Raw genomic sequence first — 23,181 nt, 5'->3', positions numbered from 1 at the left:
TTAAAAAATAAAGACATTTTTCATTGCTTTCGAATAGTCAATGCTTATCAGCATTAATTCTAAGTCATAATTATTGTAAAGTAAAGGTACATGTTCTACCCCATGGAGCTTTAACAAAATGCTTCAAACAGGTTTTCAAGTATGTGAAGAAAATCTAATGGCTCCTAAATCAATCAACGTAAAATATCATAGAGGTATTTTCCTATGATGGGTATTAGAAAATTCCTCTGTAGGAGGAGATTGCAATTCATTGTTCCTCCCATCAGTTGTCTTTTTATGAAGTTACGTAGCATTGTTTAATAAAGAATATTATTGGGTTTGTCCTGTTTTGACTGAAATTATGTTTCTTACTGTTTTTTGACATATTATTTCTTATGAACTGAATCCTGAGCTTATTCATAACGTTCATCAAATTATTATGTCTAGACATGACCTAAACCTCTTAGGATAGAGTGCCTGTCTTTGTCTTGCACTGTTAGAAAGATGACTTTGCTCCACATTCTGAAGGAAGAACAATTATCATATATACTTTTGTTTTCTCAAATCTTAGGTTTTTGGCTTAGAAGTGGCTTCATTATTGATGCCCATTTCTGGATCATTCTCTACGAGACTTCTGCAGCAGTTCACATTTGGCACCATCTTGTTTTTGTGTGTTTTGTTTTATTTGACTTCCGCCATAACACAGCCCCTCTTTTTCCTTCTATAAGATAACTGCAAGCATAGTTTTGACTCATATAAGGAATTGAAATCTATGTATGAAACAAAACAAATTCAGTGGCATTTTGGAGGTTCTAGATTTCATAACACTTTGCCAGTACTTTTTCTGTTTTTTAATTTGATTTAGTTGTTTATGATGGAAGTCCTTTGTGTATATATTATGGTTTCTGGTTTTATGGGATTTCTGTGTGTTTGAACATGTGTGTCTCTGCATCTGTATGTTTTCTTTTCTGTGCTTTTCCTTGGCACTTTTGTTTTTTTTTATTTTATCTTACTTCATTTTATTATTATTTTTAGATGCCTATTTGCATTCTCGTATGTTTGCTTGTTTTATTATTACAATTCTTTTCTTTTATCGAAAATAAATTTGTCTCCTACAATATATTCAGATTATTATTTCCCTTCCCTCAAATCCTCCCAGTTCTGCCTCATCTCTCCTGCCATCTGAACCCAGCCCTTTTCTGTCTCTCATAAAACTAACAGACACCTTTGTCTTATAATGAAAGAAAGAGAAAGTATGTGGCTTTTAGTAGTTAGGGAAGTGGATAAAGCATGCAAAAGAAAAACAAGCAAATTGTGTTTATGAGATTGACGCAATCATTTCTTTCTGTATCACTACACATGAGAATGTAACAGGTTTCTAGTTAGAAACAATTACTATTATTGAACATGCATTTTATGTGTTCCTTATAAATGTGAATCAATTACTGATATGAGATAAGTGATCTGTGGTTCTTCCAGTAATAATAATTTCATCTTAGTTTGAAAGATTTGTGTAAGGTCATATTTACTGTGATAAGCTAGAATATCTTTGCTAGACTCCATACAAAGCTTGTGCTGACTGTTGCTGATCCGGAAGCTTTCCACATTGTCATCACAGCCTACCTTTGAATAACATATTTTTTTGACAGTGTATTTGAAGTTGCTCAGACCCAATATAACATTAAACATGCTAGCAGTAATTACAAAGCCATCACCACCTCTGTATAACAATGTCTCACAGTGTCCATAAAAGACCGGCTGTTCTCTCACACAGGCCACCGATGGAATGGGACTGTTTACTGTCCATCTAAACAGGCTGTTACATCCCAGCAGAGAGAGCACTCAGAAGTCTGAGCTTTCTCTCATTATCCAAGTAACATTAAACTCGAATTAATTCTTCCACAGAATATTTTCTGCTCAGCTGTGAACCAAGAAAGGTATTTTCATTTACACATTCACTCAATAGGCACTGTGGACATCAGGTAGTCTGGGTTTCAGTAAACTTTTAAAAAGATACACTAATCAAAATATAATAGTGTATTAAAGTCTCCAACATTTTCTTCAAGTGACAGATACTGAGTAAGGACAAACTCAGACAGTTGTAGAGAAATCCTAAACACTCAATCTGGGTAATGACTTGTGGGCAGGAAAAACAGAAGTTCTCTAGAAAAGAAAAGACAACAGACATTGCAGATAAAAGCAGCAGCTAGACTAGAGCTAGAGAAGATAATACACACACACACACACACACTCACACACACACACACACACACACACACACTGGAACAGTTGACTAAGTTATAATGAATGGAGGAAAACTCTAGTTAGGAAGTAGGAGAGACTGAAAAGGAGAAATAGGAAGATTTTAAATGCACTGACAAGTTAATGAGATGTCTCAGCGTGATGAACTCTGTTTACTTTGGAAAACATGGTGGAAGCGAAGACTGAACACTCACAAGATGTCCTCTGATCACTACATATGCCTTTGATGTGAATATACCCCTCTGTACGCTGTGAATATGTTTTATTATCATTGGTTAATAAAGAAGCTTCTTTGACCTATGGCAGGGCAGCATATAGCTAGGGCAGAAAACTAAACTGAATGCTGGGAGAAAGAAGGCAGTGTCAGAGTGATGCCAAGTACCTGCTGAAGGAGACAAATACCATGGAACATTACCAGTAAACAAAGCACCTCTTGATAAAATACAAAATAATAGCAATGGTTTAATTTAAGATATAAGAGTTAGTTAATAAGAAGTCTGAGCTAATAGGCTAAGCAGTATTTTAATTAATACAGTTTCTGTGTGATTATTTTAGGTTTGGGCAACAAGGAAACAAACAAGCAGCCTCTGACTACATCCACACACATCATGCATGCATGGGTATACAATGAATAAATATAACTATAATGACATTGTGATTTCCCTTTTAAACAACCAGTTTGGGAGAAGGGGATTCTATAAATAGCAACCCTGAGAGAATACATGTAAACAGTGATCTTTTTTACTGTTTCTGACCATCCTGAATATGAAGGCCTTGAATATAACATAAAGATCCAATGTTGACAGCCTTAGATTAGGTAAGTCCTTTAAAATTATTCTGACAATGGAATGAAAAGAGGTGCCCACAACATTCTGTGAGTGGTAAACTTGTTTTTTTTTTTAAAAAAAAAATCAGTAAAATTGGTCAGTTCTAATGTTTATCATTTCTTTCACCTACATTGTTGAAGCCCTACATTCTTCAAGAATCCTTCTTTTTTCTCCTTTCTAAAGTATTTGAAGGGTTTACTAATTCCAGTGCTTCTCATTAAAGTCTTGGAATACAAGAAATAATAGAAACAGTTAAGCAGAAAGAAATGGAAATACTACCTTTATTACTGAGAAAGGCTAGGCTAAAGAACATTGCTGGTATTTGTAAGTAGGCATCCTGTTATTATCAAAGTTCAAGTTGTACATAGTTCTTTCCTTGGAAAAAATCTCTTTATTCTTTAAGGTAAAGCTTAATCTTTGGAGAATACCATTCCAGACAGGGAAGGAGGAAATATGGAGAAGCATTCCTATTTCTTAGGGAAGAGAAAGAACCAGAATGAGAGCAGGAGGGTTCGACCAATGTTCCTACTGATTTACAAAGAAAAAAAAGCTAGAAACAAAGAGGAACTCTTTAACATTTTTAACTTTAAAAGTTCCTTCTGTACTCATAATTTAGCATATACTGTCAACATAGTTACTAAACACTAGGTTTATATAATTGTGTACTGGTTTCTATCCTAATATTTACACATCTGATGTTATGATGACAAAAATATTCATGTGGGTAACTTGTAATGCAAAAGAGGGTTTTTTGTTTTTCATTTGGTTTAGTTTACAGTTCTAGAGGTTCTCAAGGACATGGCACTGACAATATCATAGCTTTGGTAACTGTGATTGTTGACATCACAGAGGTAGAAACATTCCAACAGTGAAAGACTCACCTTGAGAGAGAGTAGCTAAAGAGAAGCAGCTAGTTGGGGTCCTATTATGTCTATCTTAACACTTTCTGAGAGAGTGCCCCAATGATCTAACCTAAAAACTTTCTGTGTGCCCTTCCTAGTAAGGATCCCACTATAGTCTAGTAGTGTCGCTTGAGGACTCCAACCATCTAACCAAGTACCTTTTCAGCATAAAATAAGTTATATTCAAATCATATCAACATGTTAGAACTGGACTGGGCCTGGTCACTCCCAGTGACACACTTCCTTAAAACAGGCCACACTTCTTCTAGTAAGGCCATACCCATTCTAACAAGGCCATACCTCTTAATCTTTCCTCAACAGATCCCACAGTGAGCAAGACAGTCAATTATATAAGCTTATGTGGACCACTTATGTGGTAGGAGGCTGCTTGTTGGTTTTTACAAATACTGTAGAGACTGGCTCATTCACTCTCCGCTTTGTCTCACTGCTAGATTAATAGGTTCACAAAGCAGATCACAGTGGCAAAGACCTAGACCACCACCTATGTAAGAGACTGTGGCGGGTAGACTGCAAGCTCAAATCCTGCCTGTGGAACAAAGCAAGTTCAGACCCAGCCTGGAAAATTTAGTGACACCTTGTTTCCAAAATTTTTTAAAGTGCTAGGATTATAGGTTAGTGGTAAACTGCCTGCCTAACCTGCACAAGGGCATATACTTAATCCACAGGACTTGGTGGGGAGGATAGGTTCACAGAACCTAACATGCTAACAATGCCCATAGTGAAAATTCATTACTGCAGATAATTCTCCTATATTCCTGAGGACTTCTGTTCCCACAAGGGATCCATATGCTTAACATAAGTTGAATGATTCGTTCTCAACTTTCTTGAAAAAAAAAGAAGTAAAATTGCAGCTATGAAATATAATTTCCTACTACAAAGGTAAAAAAACATGAAATTTTGGTCAAGAAAAATAAATAAGAGTTTTAGAAAACCTAGTACCTACTCACTAAAGAATATTCTTCATCTTACCCACAAGAAAATTTTTTAAAAAACAAGAACAAGACAGTTTATGACAGCTTTTTTGTATATACATTTGAGAAATTCTTTCATTTTATTATTTTTAGAAGAAACAAACAATATACATGGTATAATACAGTTTGATCAGAATACATATTTTTGAATAAGTGATTATTTCACAAAGAAAAAATAAAATAGCTAATTTATAGACTGTTTCAATCAATATCTATTAGTAAAAAATACTGTCATATTAACTTTAAAAAGGTTTAGTTTCAGAAGATTCTAGTGTATGATGAAAATTCCCTGTTGCTTTGGCTTTATGAACATACATCATAGCAGGACAGTACTATGGTAAATTTAAACCCCTCCTCTCATGGTGAAGAAGTGAAAGACAGGAAGAGAAGGTGACTGACATCTCATCACCCCTTACAATTTCCTGCCATTAATAACTTATCAACCTTACAGGCACAATTTCTGAAAGAGTACTTAAATCCCTCTCTGGTAGTTGAATGTAGGATGTGGGATTCCCCTCTGAATGCTGTGAGTACCATTAAGGAATAAAGAAACTGGCTTGGCCAATAGCAAGGCAAAACATAGTTAGGCTGGGAAAGCTAGCTAGAAAGAGGGCAGAGTCAGAGAGAAGCCATGTAGTCCCACTGGAGACAGACACAGGAACTATACCTGGGTTAGCCACAGCCTCCTGGTGATACACAGATTTATTTTATAGAAATGGGTTAAATTGATATATGAGTTAGCCAATAAGAAGCTAGAGCTAATGGGCCCAGCCTTGATTTAATTAATACAGTTTCTGTGTGATTATTTAGGGGCTGAGCAGCCAGGAACCAACAAGCAGCCTCCTACGACAATGTGAGTGGTCCACATAAGCTCATATAATTGACTGTCTTGCTCACTGTGGGATCTGTTGAGGAAAGATTAAGAGGTATGGCCTTGTTAGAGCGGGTGTGGCCTTACTAGAAGATGCGTGGCCTGTTTTGAGGAAGTGTGTCACTGGGAGTGACCAGGCCCAGTTCAGTTCTTATTCTTCCTGCCTGCATCTTCTGGATCAGATATGAGATCTCAGCTAGTGTTCCAGTGATATGCCTGCCTGCCTGCCTGCTCCCATATATCCTGCCATGGTGATCAATGACTACCTCCATGAAAATGTATGAAAACTAAATACTTTCTTTTGCGAGTTGCCCTGTTATTGGTGTTTTTTCCCAGAAGTAGTCAAGTTACTAACTTAACTAAGACACTATGGGTAGTAAGCCTTGATTAGCAGGTGTTGCTATTGTCTACAATTCCTAGCAGTGAGTGAGTAGCCAAGAAGATGTGAATAACAAAAATAAATTTTATGAATCATATCACTGATTAAACCATAAATATAATAGTAAATAGAGTCAAAAAAGTGATTTCATATTTCCACCCACAAACACTGAATAGTTAATATTTAAGTGACTTTGAAAGATTGAATATTTCACTTCCAGTTGCAGATCTAAAGTGGGAATACAAACAATATTAAAAAGAGATAACCCCGGGGCTAAAGAGATGGTTCAACAGTTACGTACAGGTACTATTCTGGCAGAGAACGTGTGTTAGTTTCTAAGCACTCACATCTGGCAGTTTAAAACTTCCTGTAATTTCAGCTCCAAGGATCTGACACCTTTTTTTCTACACAGGTACTGGTATTCAGGTGCCACATACCACCCCTGCACAATGCATACTTGTAACTAGAACTAAAATAAATATTTAAAAAATAATTCTATTGGCCCCTCTTTTTCCAACATTACCTCGGGTATGTCTCTGTGTTCTTAATGATCACAGCTGTCCCTGTAGGCCGTGTACTTGTGTTCTTTACAATGGCAATTGCTCAGCTTTTCTTGCTTCGATATAGTAATGGGTTAGTTATAAAACTTAAAATGATCCAACAAGATAAACACATCTCTTATAAAGCAGGATTTCTCCAGATCAAAAATCCCTGTAAACCTTTAATTTGAGCCTTTAATGTACATTTCCCGTAAAGTGGGATGTTTCATATCTACTTACAAGTCTTATTTAATCAAAATAAATAGTGCACCCTATGTATCATGAGGCAAGGGAAACCTATCACTCACCATGAAAATTTTTGATATACTTCAAGATCTTGTAAAACGTTGAGAGTTAAAACTTCCCTATATTAAATTTTGCACAGAGGGAAAAGAGCAGGCTTTTACTCTCTAGGACTAGAGAATGGTCTGACATTAAAAGTTGGAGAGAAGATACACTGGAAATTTGTTTTGAACAAAAGCATTTTGGCTTTCCTAAAAATATATTTTGTTAAATTTTATATCCTTTTCATAATTCTTTGATAACTCAAGGAAGTAGAGAACTGCTATATAGTGTGAGAGCCTCTAGAAAATAGTTACAGAGATGCAAATGTAGTCTTTTATATAAATCCATATATACATTTGTGGGCATATAGCTCATTTACACATATATGTGAACTGTACCTTCAGTGAGAACATCTAGCCATGAAAAACAGATATGGGAACAAGTATTAGAATTAAAAATGGCAGGCTACCAAAATAATTTGTGTGGGAATGATCAGAAACTCTTTTCCATCTGCTTTTATGGGATTTGGGGTATTGGTTTATATTACTTTTATATTTAAAAACTATGTAAACATTTTTATTATCTGAGATAGAAAAGAATGCTAAGCCAGGCTATTTCCTCACACGAGAGCTGAGTGCTCTGGCAGACTTCATAGCTGGGCTGTCAGAACAGCTTCTGACATTAAGGACAAAGATTAACCAGTGTTTGTGCTTGTGATCTCTATTCTGTGGTCATGACAAATGTTCACCATCCCAGCCTTGGGGAAAATACTTAGGCAGCATTTTTGCCTTGGTTCTGTTACTCAACTACATGGTGGACATATAACATCAAATTTGGAGAATTGCGGAAGTAGACTAGATCATGTAAGATACATTCCAGTGTCAACTTTTATAACGTTAATCTTGGCAATGATTATTGTGGATTTCCAAATGTTAATCTTCAGTTTAGACATTTTTCTGGTGAAGGAAAACTTGGACTACATTCATAATATTTATTGACTCCTTAAATTCTCATAACGTTATTAATGAAAAGTTATAATGTTTAAAAGGCACCTCCTTACTTTGAGCTCCCAAAATATGACCACACATATATTGCCCTCAATGTCCATTGTTTTCCCTGAAGCTAACTCTTAATTATTTCAAAATATTCAAAAGCAAATTTATATATTTTTATGTCTAAAACTCTTACCTGAAATACAAATTTTCACCTTACTGAACACAGAGAAGTCAAGCTGGTGCCTAACTAGAGCCTTCACTACTAGAGTTTGCTAAAGGAACATAACAATCAAATGACTCGTAATGACATTTGGTAATACTCACAGATCAGTTCCTCACTTGATCATCATCAGAGAAGCTTTCTCTTTTAATAGACCAGGACTACCATAAAGATCTACAAATACACAATATGCAAAGACTGAGAGACTTTGGGATGCCTTCATCAAACCCCTACCCTCAGATCAGAGAGCAGTGTAGGAAGAATGTAAGAGGCAGAGTACATAGACTACTCTAAGAAAATAGAGGCCTCTAAGTACACCAGGGCTAATAAACATGTGAACTCAGAAATTATGGCAGCAGGAACAGGATCAATCAGTACAGGTACAAGCCAGATAATGTTAGAGCATTGAGAGAGAGAAGGAGACACGAGCTTTCCCCTACCAAGGAAGCCATCTCCAATTGACATCTGGAAAAAATTAGTTTACTCCAAAGGAGTCTCACTGGGAATTATGAACATGTAAGCTAGGCCCCATGTCCAGTAGTAGATGGCTGACAAAAAACAAAACAAAACAAAACACCATGCTCAATGGTGATCTTGTTTACTTTTGTCTCATAATGCTTTGGGGGGGCTTTTTTTGTCTTATTGGTCTTTAGCTTGTGTTTAATAGATTCAGATTTTGTGTTTTTTATGGGTTGCACATGTTTCTTGTGTTATTTCTTTCTGTTTCTGTATAGCTCATTTTCTCCTGTTAGTTTCTAAAGATGGAGAGAAAGGCATGTTCTTTGGTGAGTAGAGTGGTGGAGAGGACCTTGGAAAAGTTGGAGGAGGGAAAAATCCTGATTAAAATATATTGTATGAAAAAGGCAATGGTGATGCATACTTTTAATCCCAGCACTCCGGAGGCAGAGGCAGAGGCAGAAGGATCTCTGAGTTCAGAGCCAACCTGGTCTACAAGGTGAGTTCCTGGACAGACAGGGATACACAGAGAAACGTTGTCTCAAAAAAGCCAAATATATATGTGTACAAATATATATATATATACACATATATATATAGATATGCATATACATCTATATTTGTATATGTACACATGTATGTATACATACATATCTATACATAAATATGTGATATAATAAAATATTTTAACAAAACAACTAATACATACAACATTAAATACATATTATTAAAAATATTTAAATAAATTTTAAAAAGTTGTAATTCAATGCATCACTTCTTTTTTGGTATTTACTGACTAGATACTCTGTGCTTGACTTCCACCCTATTAGGAAGAATAGATGAAAACTGAGGATTTCCAGCCTTGCTGCAGGATGGCAGCAGATGCTGACGGTCAGGCCCTGCCTTGGGTACCAAGTGAGGATTCTCTAGCTTCAAGCTTGTGGTTCTACTTCCAGTCATTCATATAGCCAATGAAAACTGACTCAAATATTCATCCAGAACCCCTATGGGGATTAGAAACCACCGAAATTATCCAGGATCATTTGAATAGCAAAATCACAGAACAAGGTTCCCAATTTTATATTACTGCTTCTGAAAGTCACTTGGGTCAGAGAAACTTGCTTCTCTTTCTTGATTTTGCTTCTACAACCCATCTTCATATTTTTCTCTTCCTTTTAATTTGACTGAATACCAGGAGTCTAGGTATATACCAACACAGGTGAGAAGATGATACTAAAAGAAATATCTAAGTAGAATGTGAATTAATAACCCAGATACCATGAAGAAAGAGACAGAAAAGTAGGGAAAGTTGTGCTGATTTTTGGCAGGTAAGAAACTATCACTGAACAGAAAATAAAAAAAATAATAATAATAAATAAGTTTGAAATTAGAAGACAAGAAACAGTGTAATATTAGAGTAAGAAGCTTAACAATCCAAAATATTCACCATAGATTCTCTATTTTCAAAGTGTTAGCCAGGCGATGGTGGCGCACGCCTTTAATCCCAGCACTCGGGAGGCAGAGGCAGGCAAATCTCTGTGAGTTCGAGACCAGCCTGGTCTACAGAGCTAGTTCCAGGACAGGCTCCAAAGCCACAGAGAAAGCCTGTCTCGAAAAAAAAAAAAAGTACAAACAAATCAAAGTGTTAGATATATGGGCACAGACCTTGTTTGAGAACAACTGTGAGGTTGGCATTGTGAAGTTCTCAATGAATGACTAGCTCTATAAAAACTAAATTTACTGTCTGGACAATAAACATTCCATGAAAAGGGGAAGTAAATGAGATTCAGAAGGGAAGGAGTAGGGGATCTCGTAAACTCTTCCGAGGGGCTATAGGATACAGACATGGAGGTTACCAATAAGATCATATTAGTACTGTTACTAGGATTCATGCCTTGTGAATGTTCGGATGATTAAACTCAAATCAAAAATGAGGGACTTGTCCAAAACAATTGGAATTTGAAGTAAGCAGCAAAAGATATGTGAAATATGGGTCTTTCTAATATAAGTCTATCCACAAGTGTGCCAGCCAGGAATCCCTGTGGGACACTGTGACTCTGAGACCTGCATCATCACTAAGTAGAACAGATCATGGCCAGGGAATTGTAACTCATAGGATAAGACTATTAATGAATTATTAAACACTATTTACTTCCCAACACAGGTCTCAATTTTTGGCAGTGATTCTCTTTTTATATTCTTCTTAGGATAAAATACAGTTCTGATATGAAATAATAACATAAAATTTTATTTTGTGAATATGGATCAAGGTCCTACTAAATATCTGTGCCTATGTTTCCCACCATTTAGTTTGAAGACAGAACAAGAAAGTGAAACCAAGATATACAGAAGAATTATTTTGAGTTAACTTGAAAACAAAGGATCCTAAAGGAAAACTGGGTTCCAGTGCTGAATTCCCTTTTAGTATGATGAAGGGAACTCATTTCTAACTTGAACCAATTCGGAAGAGTACATGAAAAGTTTGGGAAACTTGAGAAAAGAAGAATATAAAAAGAAAAAACTGGCCGGGCGGTGGTGGCACACGCCTTTAATCCCAGCCCTTGGGAGGCAGAGGCAGGCGGATCTCTGTAGGTTGGAGACCAGCCTGGTTTACAAGAGCTAGTTCCAGGACAGGCTCCAAAACCACAGAGAAACCCTGTCTCGAAAAACAAAACAAAAAAAAAAAAAAAAAAAAAGAAAGAAAGAAAAAACTGAAAATGCTATGGGCAAAGTCAAAAGGCATCAAACAAACTCTAATATTTCCAGAGTGTACCCAAAACAATAAGACACAGTCTTAATGTACAGGAGTTTCAAAAGAACTCAAGAGTTAATAGACAAAAACTTTGAAAATAAATAGAAAATGCCATGAATGGTTATTATTAGACACTTAATAAAAAATTATCCTTTAATATATGAGAAAACATTGTCTTATCTGTAAGGAAATGCAAATTAAATGAACAACAAGAGAAGATTTGCTTTGTGTCACAATTGGTAAAAGTATAAAAACCTGACAAATATATTTTGTTGAAAATTAAAGGGATATCTCTTTTCTAGGGCCATGCCATCTGGAGTAGTCTTTTAGTTAAAATTTTCATTTTAAAATTTTCTCTTAGAGATATGAAGCACTGAATATTGAAATTGAAGTGTTAACAGAAGCACATTGCACAAGATGCTGGGATGAGACAAGACAGTTCCTCTCCTCCACAGTTACCACCAACATTCCACAAAGGACTCCATCCTGCCCCTGCTACTGTGAGCAGCATGAGCCCTTTTCTCTGTTTGTACTTCATCTGGAGTTGCCTCTATACCTCTTTCTAAGGAAGCTTGTTATTGGAGTCTGTGGCTACCTGGATAATGTGTGTTAATCCTTAATTATAATTATACTAGACACTTTTTTGAAAGTAACATTCACAGGTTATGATTATCAAACATGGGTATATATCCACAGAACTTCCAATTGGGAAAGAGAGTTTTCATAAATTGCCAGATTTCAGTTTAAACTTTGTGTTCTATTCCATGATTAATAATAATGTAAACCCCTAGTTTACAAGAATGCTGGTTATATGAAAAGTTTTGTGCATTACAACCCCAAGTTACAGTCAATCAGCTTAATGGATTCTCCACAATTTGATCTCTTAAGCCCTATTTCTGTTATAACTCCTTATACTGTTCTGAACTAACCAGTGATTCACACATACACAAAATAGTCAACTATTCTAACATGGCTCAGATCCTTACATACATAAATGCCATACATTTTCTGCCACGAACAGACAAGACTATATGTGAAAAATAGGAAGGGCAGCTAATGTCATTGATAACAAAGAGGAGGACCCACCCCAGTAGAATGAAAGCAATGAGCAAACATCAAGGAAGAATATGGAAGGGAAGAATCACAGGATGTTCAGGTGGGAATCTTAAAACAAAGAGGTGAAGGCAGAGAAAAATCACTCCTGGTCCTTTTTCCAAAAAACAAAAACCAATAACAAGAAAGAAATATGGACAGGAAAATGAATCATCAGGAGTCAGTTTATTTGGGGAAGCAGAGAAGGAATTATCTTGTAAAAATGTGTAAGTGAAACAATTGAATATTTATTTGCCCTAAAAAGAAATAAGCAATACATACATACCTTTGTGAAATCAGCTATGAAACTAGTGTGAGATGGTTAATGGATGCTGTGGCCAAGAGTTTTGGTGTCTGCAAAAACATGCAGGGTGCTGGGGTTTGAGTGTCTGCAGGGTCATATGGAATGCTAGAAGTTGGGTGTCTGCAGTGTCGTGGAGGAATGGAGAAAGACAGAAGCTTTTGAAGAAGTGCAAGAATAAAAGGCACAACTACAAGTAACACCTGCAACTTCTCCACAAGCTTCCTCTCCTCTTTCTAGACAGCAGACTTTAAAGTCTTCTTGACTTTAAAGGGGAAATGTCACTGAAATGAAGTTGAAAACCCAGTGGTGAGAACTGAGTTTTGATACATGTAACCAGTGTGGTTCCAGAGCAAATTGCTACAACTTCACGGAGAAAACTGGGCTGACATCAGAGATTCCTGAAATTTCACAAATAAACAAACGAGAAGCAGATCTGAAATGATAATTGCACAATCACGGGACTACCTAAGCATGAATGAATATATATTTACATAATAGTCCAATTAATTAAAAATTGCTAATATGTTGGAAGTAAACCAAATGAGAATGGATGGACCTAGCAAAGAGAAGAATGGGAAAACTAGAAATAGCCACACTTAAACAAGAATGTTAAAAATGACTCATAAGCTAAAATAAATATAGAAAACAATGAAACCAGATTGACTACTTTTCCCAGAAAAGTGGTTTAGTATAACTGGCTGTTAATTCCATAAGCTTTAATTTTCTCATGGGATTATGGGCATATCTATTTCATAACAATGATGTAAAGACTAAATGAGGAAATGCATTTAATGCCCTAAAAAGGAAAAGTGTCTGAGCATGTCAATGTATGACTTACTTTTAGGTGGTGAAACACTAAAAGCTAAACTTTGGTCAAGTGATTTTTCTTTCTTCATTATTTGGAATTAAAGTCCAAAAATATTTTTATGCTCATTAAATTAAATTTCCTAATTAGTAGCCTTACAATAGCTTAATGTAAAACATTAGGCCTGTCAAGAAATATAGATCATTAACAATAGTTAAAAGTTGTCTATCCACCTGTTTAGTGTGTAGTTTGTTCACTGTGAAATACAGTCTAAGGCTCTTTCCAAGCCGGCACTCCGTAAGGGCGAGCCATGTTCAGCTCGAGCGCCAAGATCGTCAAGACCAATGGGAGAAGCTGGACGAGTTCCAGTCCGGCATCTCTCAGGCGCTGCTAGAGCTGGAGATGAACTCGGATCTCAAGGTGCAGCTGCGGGAGTTCAACATCACCGCGGCCAAGGAAATTAAAGTTGTTGATGGCCGGAAAGCCATTATAATTTTTGTACCAGTTCCTCAGCTGAAATCCTTCCAAAAAGTCCAAGTCCGGCTGGTTCGTGAATTGGAGAAAAAGTTCAGCGGGAAACATGCAGTCTTCATTGCTCAGAGGAGGATTTTGCCCAAGCCAACTCGGAAAAGCAGTACGAAAAATAAGCAGAAGTGCCCCAGAAGCTGCATGCTCACCGCAGTGCATGACGCCATCCTTGAGGACTTGGTCTTCCCGAGTGAGATTGTGGGCAAGAGGATCTGTGTGAAACTGGACTGCAGCCGGCTCATAAACGTTAATTTAGACAAAGCAGAACAACGTGGAGCACAAGGTGGAAACTTTTTCTGGTGTGTATAAGAAACTCACAGGCAAGGATGTTAATTTTGAATTCCCAGAGTTTCAGTTGTAAAGAAAATGACTGAATAAAGTGTCATTCGTTAAAAAAAAAAAAGAAAAGAAATATAGTCTAAGGCCTTGATAAATGCAGCATGACTGAGCAGAAGACACAGAGACAGTAGTTGGTTTTCTCAGAGAAAACTTACAATTATTTTTGAAAAGTTCAAAATTTATTATTTGGGGGATAATTGGCATCTCATATTTAGTGATAGTTTTTTGAAAATGTGCTTTTCTAATAATCCATCTTTTCAACTCAAAATGGAATGCCTCTCTCATTTTATTTATATTTTAACATATTGTTCTGTCTTAGCATAAACATGCATTATACTAATCATTCCTATTTATTTTAAACTTTGTTTGTTATAGGCACTAACATTTTGTAGGCTATTGCATACCCAAAAAATCTGTTGCCCTATATTTATATTTCACAGCTAACATATAGAATCACCCTATTTTAAATTATAATTAAACTTGTGTTTATTTGTGCATTTTAAAGATAGGCAATGGTATATTCTAGGAACCTTACTTTAAAATGGCTTCTATGAAGTATAAAATCACATTTTCTTCCTGAGCCTACTTTATTAGCTTACAAAATATGACTCTTTTAAAAACCCAAGGAAAGAATAGCTGGACCTACGTTTGCATTCATGTCTTGTGTTACTTCGTTAGGTCTGAATTTGAAAGAAAAGTTTATAATTCTGGGCACACCATGTTTTGAAGGAATATGTCCATGAAGCGCACTACACACTGAAGCAAGGTCATTGCTGGAAAACTCTCAGAGGCTCGCTGGTGTGCATTAGGAAAAGCTGCAACATTAGCACACAAGACATTGTCAACATATTACTGCTTTTTGCTGACGAAGCACTGCCTTGTATTTGGATGCATAAATAGAGTAAATCTATTGACATAAAATGCTTAATCAACTTCTTAATCATCATCTTAACTTATTTTTGATTGAAGAAATTCTCTAGCGGTCCTCTGGTAGGATCTTGTAAAGGCAAATTCCTGGCTATAAGAATGCAGTTTTTTCCCATTCAGTATCAAAAGTCTATCTAGGGATGCAATCCTCAATCATTATGATATTGATTAAAAATAATCTAATTTGAATCTCTTATTTCACATCCAATAATCTTTTTTTCATTTGAATAAGAAGTTTTTAAATGAGTATTTAATTTTGCATTTGTTTTCAATTTAGCCTTTAGATGTCTTGTGTTTCCTTAATTTAAGAAGTTCTTATTAATTTCTAGTTCCTTTCATATTATTCTTCTACATTCTCTTGACATATGTCTCATGAAATTATTCTGATTTTTTAAATAAGCACAAGCTAATAAGTAGGATTAGTGGGTAATGGTACATGTTCCCAAACCTGATGACCTAAGTTTGATACCAGAACCTGTAACACGAACGAGCATGTTGGGCGCCAAACTGTTACAAGGAGCATGGGCCCTTTGTTCTGTCTCACCCGGCTAATTTAACCCCGAAATAACCACACAGAAATTGTATTAATTAAATCACTGCCTGGCCCATTAGCTCTAACTCTCACATCGTGATTAACCCATTTCTATTAAATCTGTGTATTACCACATGACTGTGGCTTACCAGCAAGATTCTAACTTAATGTCCATTTCAGGCAGGAGAGTCATGGCATCTGCCTGTTTGTCCTTTTTCCCAACATTCAGCTCTGTCTGCTCTGCCTACCTAATCTGCCCTATCAAAAGGCCAAGGCAGAAGTTGAAAACCCAGTGGTGAGAACTGAGTTTTGATACATGTAACCAGTGTGGTTCCAGAGCAAATTGCTACAACTTCACGGAGAAAACTGGGCTGACATCAGAGATTCCTGAAATTTCACAAATAAACAAACGAGAAGCAGATCTGAAATGATAATTGCACAATCACGGGACTACCTAAGCATGAATGAATATATATTTACATAATAGTCCAATTAATTAAAAATTGCTAATATGTTGGAAGTAAACCAAATGAGAATGGATGGACCTAGCAAAGAGAAGAATGGGAAAACTAGAAATAGCCACACTTAAACAAGAATGTTAAAAATGACTCATAATATGGGCAAAGTCAAAAGGCATCAAACAAACTCTAATATTTCCAGAGTGTACCCAAAACAATAAGACACAGTCTTAATGTACAGGAGTTTCAAAAGAACTCAAGAGTTAATAGACAAAAACTTTGAAAATAAATAGAAAATGCCATGAATGGTTATTATTAGACACTTAATAAAAAATTATCCTTTAATATATGAGAAAACATTGTCTTATCTGTAAGGAAATGCAAATTAAATGAACAACAAGAGAAGATTTGCTTTGTGTCACAATTGGTAAAAGTATAAAAACCTGACAAATATATTTTGTTGAAAATTAAAGGGATATCTCTTTTCTAGGGCCATGCCATCTGGAGTAGTCTTTTAGTTAAAATTTTCATTTTAAAATTTTCTCTTAGAGATATGAAGCACTGAATATTGAAATTGAAGTGTTAACAGAAGCACATTGCACAAGATGCTGGGATGAGACAAGACAGTTCCTCTCCTCCACAGTTACCACCAACATTCCACAAAGGACTCCATCCTGCCCCTGCTACTGTGAGCAGCATGAGCCCTTTTCTCTGTTTGTACTTCATCTGGAGTTGCCTCTATACCTCTTTCTAAGGAAGCTTGTTATTGGAGTCTGTGGCTACCTGGATAATGTGTGTTAATCCTTAATTATAATTATACTAGACACTTTTTTGAAAGTAACATTCACAGGTTATGATTATCAAACATGGGTATATATCCACAGAACTTCCAATTGGGAAAGAGAGTTTTCATAAATTGCCAGATTTCAGTTTAAACTTTGTGTTCTATTCCATGATTAATAATAATGTAAACCCCTAGTTTACAAGAATGCTGGTTATATGAAAAGTTTTGTGCATTACAACCCCAAGTTACAGTCAATCAGCTTAATGGATTCTCCACAATTTGATCTCTTAAGCCCTATTTCTGTTATAACTCCTTATACTGTTCTGAACTAACCAGTGATTCACACATACACAAAATAGTCAACTATTCTAACATGGCTCAGATCCTTACATACATAAATGCCATACATTTTCTGCCACGAACAGACAAGACTATATGTGAAAAATAGGAAGGGCAGCTAATGTCATTGATAACAAAGAGGAGGACCCACCCCAGTAGAATGAAAGCAATGAGCAAACATCAAGGAAGAATATGGAAGGGAAGAATCACAGGATGTTCAGGTGGGAATCTTAAAACAAAGAGGTGAAGGCAGAGAAAAATCACTCCTGGTCCTTTTTCCAAAAAACAAAAACCAATAACAAGAAAGAAATATGGACAGGAAAATGAATCATCAGGAGTCAGTTTATTTGGGGAAGCAGAGAAGGAATTATCTTGTAAAAATGTGTAAGTGAAACAATTGAATATTTATTTGCCCTAAAAAGAAATAAGCAATACATACATACCTTTGTGAAATCAGCTATGAAACTAGTGTGAGATGGTTAATGGATGCTGTGGCCAAGAGTTTTGGTGTCTGCAAAAACATGCAGGGTGCTGGGGTTTGAGTGTCTGCAGGGTCATATGGAATGCTAGAAGTTGGGTGTCTGCAGTGTCGTGGAGGAATGGAGAAAGACAGAAGCTTTTGAAGAAGTGCAAGAATAAAAGGCACAACTACAAGTAACACCTGCAACTTCTCCACAAGCTTCCTCTCCTCTTTCTAGACAGCAGACTTTAAAGTCTTCTTGACTTTAAAGGGGAAATGTCACTGAAATGAAGTTGAAAACCCAGTGGTGAGAACTGAGTTTTGATACATGTAACCAGTGTGGTTCCAGAGCAAATTGCTACAACTTCACGGAGAAAACTGGGCTGACATCAGAGATTCCTGAAATTTCACAAATAAACAAACGAGAAGCAGATCTGAAATGATAATTGCACAATCACGGGACTACCTAAGCATGAATGAATATATATTTACATAATAGTCCAATTAATTAAAAATTGCTAATATGTTGGAAGTAAACCAAATGAGAATGGATGGACCTAGCAAAGAGAAGAATGGGAAAACTAGAAATAGCCACACTTAAACAAGAATGTTAAAAATGACTCATAAGCTAAAATAAATATAGAAAACAATGAAACCAGATTGACTACTTTTCCCAGAAAAGTGGTTTAGTATAACTGGCTGTTAATTCCATAAGCTTTAATTTTCTCATGGGATTATGGGCATATCTATTTCATAACAATGATGTAAAGACTAAATGAGGAAATGCATTTAATGCCCTAAAAAGGAAAAGTGTCTGAGCATGTCAATGTATGACTTACTTTTAGGTGGTGAAACACTAAAAGCTAAACTTTGGTCAAGTGATTTTTCTTTCTTCATTATTTGGAATTAAAGTCCAAAAATATTTTTATGCTCATTAAATTAAATTTCCTAATTAGTAGCCTTACAATAGCTTAATGTAAAACATTAGGCCTGTCAAGAAATATAGATCATTAACAATAGTTAAAAGTTGTCTATCCACCTGTTTAGTGTGTAGTTTGTTCACTGTGAAATACAGTCTAAGGCTCTTTCCAAGCCGGCACTCCGTAAGGGCGAGCCATGTTCAGCTCGAGCGCCAAGATCGTCAAGACCAATGGGAGAAGCTGGACGAGTTCCAGTCCGGCATCTCTCAGGCGCTGCTAGAGCTGGAGATGAACTCGGATCTCAAGGTGCAGCTGCGGGAGTTCAACATCACCGCGGCCAAGGAAATTAAAGTTGTTGATGGCCGGAAAGCCATTATAATTTTTGTACCAGTTCCTCAGCTGAAATCCTTCCAAAAAGTCCAAGTCCGGCTGGTTCGTGAATTGGAGAAAAAGTTCAGCGGGAAACATGCAGTCTTCATTGCTCAGAGGAGGATTTTGCCCAAGCCAACTCGGAAAAGCAGTACGAAAAATAAGCAGAAGTGCCCCAGAAGCTGCATGCTCACCGCAGTGCATGACGCCATCCTTGAGGACTTGGTCTTCCCGAGTGAGATTGTGGGCAAGAGGATCTGTGTGAAACTGGACTGCAGCCGGCTCATAAACGTTAATTTAGACAAAGCAGAACAACGTGGAGCACAAGGTGGAAACTTTTTCTGGTGTGTATAAGAAACTCACAGGCAAGGATGTTAATTTTGAATTCCCAGAGTTTCAGTTGTAAAGAAAATGACTGAATAAAGTGTCATTCGTTAAAAAAAAAAAAGAAAAGAAATATAGTCTAAGGCCTTGATAAATGCAGCATGACTGAGCAGAAGACACAGAGACAGTAGTTGGTTTTCTCAGAGAAAACTTACAATTATTTTTGAAAAGTTCAAAATTTATTATTTGGGGGATAATTGGCATCTCATATTTAGTGATAGTTTTTTGAAAATGTGCTTTTCTAATAATCCATCTTTTCAACTCAAAATGGAATGCCTCTCTCATTTTATTTATATTTTAACATATTGTTCTGTCTTAGCATAAACATGCATTATACTAATCATTCCTATTTATTTTAAACTTTGTTTGTTATAGGCACTAACATTTTGTAGGCTATTGCATACCCAAAAAATCTGTTGCCCTATATTTATATTTCACAGCTAACATATAGAATCACCCTATTTTAAATTATAATTAAACTTGTGTTTATTTGTGCATTTTAAAGATAGGCAATGGTATATTCTAGGAACCTTACTTTAAAATGGCTTCTATGAAGTATAAAATCACATTTTCTTCCTGAGCCTACTTTATTAGCTTACAAAATATGACTCTTTTAAAAACCCAAGGAAAGAATAGCTGGACCTACGTTTGCATTCATGTCTTGTGTTACTTCGTTAGGTCTGAATTTGAAAGAAAAGTTTATAATTCTGGGCACACCATGTTTTGAAGGAATATGTCCATGAAGCGCACTACACACTGAAGCAAGGTCATTGCTGGAAAACTCTCAGAGGCTCGCTGGTGTGCATTAGGAAAAGCTGCAACATTAGCACACAAGACATTGTCAACATATTACTGCTTTTTGCTGACGAAGCACTGCCTTGTATTTGGATGCATAAATAGAGTAAATCTATTGACATAAAATGCTTAATCAACTTCTTAATCATCATCTTAACTTATTTTTGATTGAAGAAATTCTCTAGCGGTCCTCTGGTAGGATCTTGTAAAGGCAAATTCCTGGCTATAAGAATGCAGTTTTTTCCCATTCAGTATCAAAAGTCTATCTAGGGATGCAATCCTCAATCATTATGATATTGATTAAAAATAATCTAATTTGAATCTCTTATTTCACATCCAATAATCTTTTTTTCATTTGAATAAGAAGTTTTTAAATGAGTATTTAATTTTGCATTTGTTTTCAATTTAGCCTTTAGATGTCTTGTGTTTCCTTAATTTAAGAAGTTCTTATTAATTTCTAGTTCCTTTCATATTATTCTTCTACATTCTCTTGACATATGTCTCATGAAATTATTCTGATTTTTTAAATAAGCACAAGCTAATAAGTAGGATTAGTGGGTAATGGTACATGTTCCCAAACCTGATGACCTAAGTTTGATACCAGAACCTGTAACACGAACGAGCATGTTGGGCGCCAAACTGTTACAAGGAGCATGGGCCCTTTGTTCTGTCTCACCCGGCTAATTTAACCCCGAAATAACCACACAGAAATTGTATTAATTAAATCACTGCCTGGCCCATTAGCTCTAACTCTCACATCGTAACCCATTTCTATTAAATCTGTGTATTACCACATGACTGTGGCTTACCAGCAAGATTCTAACTTAATGTCCATTTCAGGCAGGAGAGTCATGGCATCTGCCTGTTTGTCCTTTTTCCCAACATTCAGCTCTGTCTGCTCTGCCTACCTAATCTGCCCTATCAAAAGGCCAAGGCAGTTTCTTTATTCAACCAATGAAAACAACACATAGACAGAAGGATCTCCTACACCAAGAACCCACATGATAAAATAGACAAACTGGCTATTGCAAGGTATCATCTGACCACACAACACACAGACACATGCATATCTGCACACATGTGCACACACACACACACACACACAATTTAAGTGGAATTACCCTATAATGGAACAATAATGCCCCTACAAGGCCACAGGTTGACACATAAAAAGCGCAGTATCAGAAATGTGTTTGGAGTTGTTGGTTAGTGAAGTTCTGTAGACTACCTACCCACAACAGAGTAGGCAATTGCCAAAACTCTTGGTTATTCTCTAGAACTTGACAGTAAGATCTTATTGCTGAAGATATGTCAAATGAACTTAAAATAATTTTTAATTTTTTCAGTAATATGCGTATTTACACAATATATCTTGATTGTATTCATCAACTACTACATCCTCTTACATCTTACAGCCTCTAGTGTACCTTACCTGATATCCATCCCATCATTTCATTTATCAATCCCACAACCCAATTTTTAAGAATCTAAAGCTGTATGACAGACAGCCTGACAGACAGCCTGCTCTCAGGCAGTTAGTTTGTATGACCTCAATGCCTCTAGACAGAGAAGAAGCTCCAAGCCAGCCTGTGTAGATTGCCCTGTCCTGAGCAGGGTATTATTAACTCTCAATGGATAGAGTGCCCAAGAAAAATCCTTAGGTCCAAGCAGCTGCAGTTATTATTCAATTTCTGGTATAATATAATGTTTGCATTTTGTATCTTTATAGAATTTATTTATATATCTAATCTTCACATTCTTTTGTTTCTTGCTCACACAAAACCACAGTGGCTCTCAAGGAGCTAACTATTCTAAGAAAGGAAGGTTTTGACATCTCAATCTTTTTTCACCTTTTCACACCATTTTGCTCATCAATACAAGTCCCTCCATAGGGCAGAGGTAACTTCAGCTAATCTAACATTGTTGCTGTATATGTCATATCATCTCCTGAATGTATAATAGAAACAGACTTGTAATTTGATTTTTGTCCAACGCCTCTAGACCACAGAATTATTTTGACCTTCCTAGGTTTACTTTGTTTTGATTATCTTGCTCCTCTGTAGGTCCAGGGTAAGATGTTTTAAGACTATCTCATAGCCTCCTAAGATATCTCTAGCTTCTCTATGTGTGTCTCAGCCTCCAAGGTGTAAGGAAGACCATTAAGTAGATAAGGTTATCTTCCTAAATGAGGGACTTTCCTGAAGAGGCTTAGAAGCAGTACTCCTGGGAAAAGGCATAAATGATTCATAACAAATCCAGTATCCCAATGTTGTACAAATATCAAAAGACCCACAAGTATGCAAGACATTTAATTAAAAAAAGTAACATGGCAGTTATCATATGGCTTAGCTTTGCTAGAAGTTTGTCAAGCTGCTAGTCTGGCTTTAGGAGTTTTGCCATATCCATCAGATATGGCTGCACTAATATGCCAGTTACATTTCTTTTTTTTTAGTAATTAACCATCTAATTAATTTTTCTCAACCCTATCACTTTTTCCCTTTTTTTCCCTTCTCTTCCCAGTCCCTCTTTCCAATCTTCCTCCTCCTCCCATCCACTCTTTCACCTTTCCATTTAGAAAAGAGTAGGCCACCCATATATATTGCATATATATATTGCATGTCAAGTTTCAGCAAAACTAGGCACTTACTCTTCTATTAAAGCTGGATGAGATAACCCAGCAGGAGTA

At 36.2% G+C, this 23,181-nt stretch overlaps 2 pseudogenes; both read left to right on the top strand.

The window, feature by feature from the left end:
• The first annotated feature begins 13,942 nt into the window (after positions 1-13,942).
• Positions 13,943-14,578, top strand: LOC101993073 (annotated as a pseudogene).
• A 4,537-nt stretch (positions 14,579-19,115) lies between these two features.
• Positions 19,116-19,740, top strand: LOC101992788 (annotated as a pseudogene).
• Positions 19,741-23,181: the final 3,441 nt, after the last annotated feature.

This window comes from Microtus ochrogaster, linkage group LG5, assembly GCF_000317375.1.
Source record: "Microtus ochrogaster isolate Prairie Vole_2 linkage group LG5, MicOch1.0, whole genome shotgun sequence".
Taxonomy (NCBI): domain Eukaryota; kingdom Metazoa; phylum Chordata; class Mammalia; order Rodentia; family Cricetidae; genus Microtus; species Microtus ochrogaster.
This window is presented reverse-complemented; position numbering and strand designations above follow the sequence as displayed.